The sequence below is a fragment of the Camarhynchus parvulus genome, chromosome 21, assembly GCF_901933205.1.
Source record: "Camarhynchus parvulus chromosome 21, STF_HiC, whole genome shotgun sequence".
NCBI lineage: Eukaryota > Metazoa > Chordata > Aves > Passeriformes > Thraupidae > Camarhynchus > Camarhynchus parvulus.
Window position 1 is genome coordinate 1,354,749 of NC_044591.1, and position 1,492 is coordinate 1,356,240.

The window sequence follows — 1,492 nt, forward strand, 5'->3', positions numbered from 1 at the left end:
TATTGCACGTTTTTGCAGCTGAGCCAGGATGCAGAGCAGCTCCAGCCACTCCTGCAGCCCTGCACGCCCTGGGCTCACCTGCCGGGGCTGCAAACGCCGCTAATTGAGCGGTTAATTGAGCAGTAATTAATCCTAGGGGTTAGAAACAAACAGTGCGGTGAATTGGAGCTGAGCTGGAGGAGCAGGGCCGTGCGCTCCAGAGCGCTCCTGCTGCTCACACTGCAGCTGCCAGCCCAGCCCAGGCTCAGGCCGGGTGTAACTCCTCATTTAAGGCCTGGCTTAATTTTAACTCCTCATTTAAGGCCTGGTTTATCTCCTCATTTAAGGCCTGGCTTAATTTCAACTCCTCATTTAAGGCCTGGTATATCTCCTCATTTAAGGCCTGGTTTAATTTCAACTCCTCATTTAAGGCCTGGCTTAATTTTAACTCCTCATTTAAGGCCTGGTTTAAGTCCTGAGTTTAGGCCTGATTTAAGGACTGGTTTAATTTTAACTCCTGGTTTAACGCCTCATTGATCTATTGGTTTATCTCCTGGTTTAAATTTAAGTCCTGATTTTAGGCCTGATTTAACTCCATTTGGTTTATGTCCTGGTTTAAGGCCTTGTTTCATTTTAACTCCTGCTTTAAAGCCTCGTTTAAGGCATGATTTATTTCCTGGTTTAACACCTGATTTCACTCTTGCTTTAAGGCCTGATTTAATTTTAACTCCTGGTTTAAGGCCTGGTCTTGGCAGCTGGCAGAGCCCTGGGGCTGGGCTCGGGTGGGACAGCAGCTCCCAGGGTGGGAGAGCTGCAGCTCCTGCGGCTCCTGCAGCCCCTGCAGCCCCCAGAGCTCCTGCGGTTCCTGCAACCCCTGCAGCTCCCAGAGCCCCTGCAGCCCCTGCAACTCCCAGAGCCCCTGCAGCCCCCAGAGATCCTGCAGCCCCTGCAGCTCCCAGAGATCCTGCAGCCCCTGCAACTCCCAGAGCTCCTGCGGCTCCTGCAACCCCTGCAGCTCCCTGCAATTCCTTGCAGCTCCTGCAGCCCCTGCAGCCCCTGGCAGGGGGGCAGGGAAGGTTCCCCCCTCCCCAGGCAGCTGAGCAGGGCATCCCCTGACCCCCCAGTGCCAGCAGCTCTCCTCCCCTCCTGCCAGGGCTCACACGGCGATGGAGAGCAGGGCCAGCCTGGCCTTGGGCCCAGGGGCAAAGCTGGGCACAAAGGGGGGGCTGAGGCTGCCGGGGCCAGCCTGAGCCCAGCTGGGGGGGGCTGAGGGATGGGATGGGGATGGGATGGGAATGGGAATGGGAATGGGATGGGGATGGGATGGGAATTGGAATGGGACTGGGATGGGGATGGGATGGGAATGGGAATGGGATGGGGATGGGATGGGATGCGGATGGGGCTGGGACAAGGCACTGGGGGTGGGATGGAGGCAGCGCTCGATGGGGCTCGGATGGGCTGCGGTCTCGGAGAGCTGGCCTCTCGCACTGGGGTCGCCCTCGCACCAGAGCTG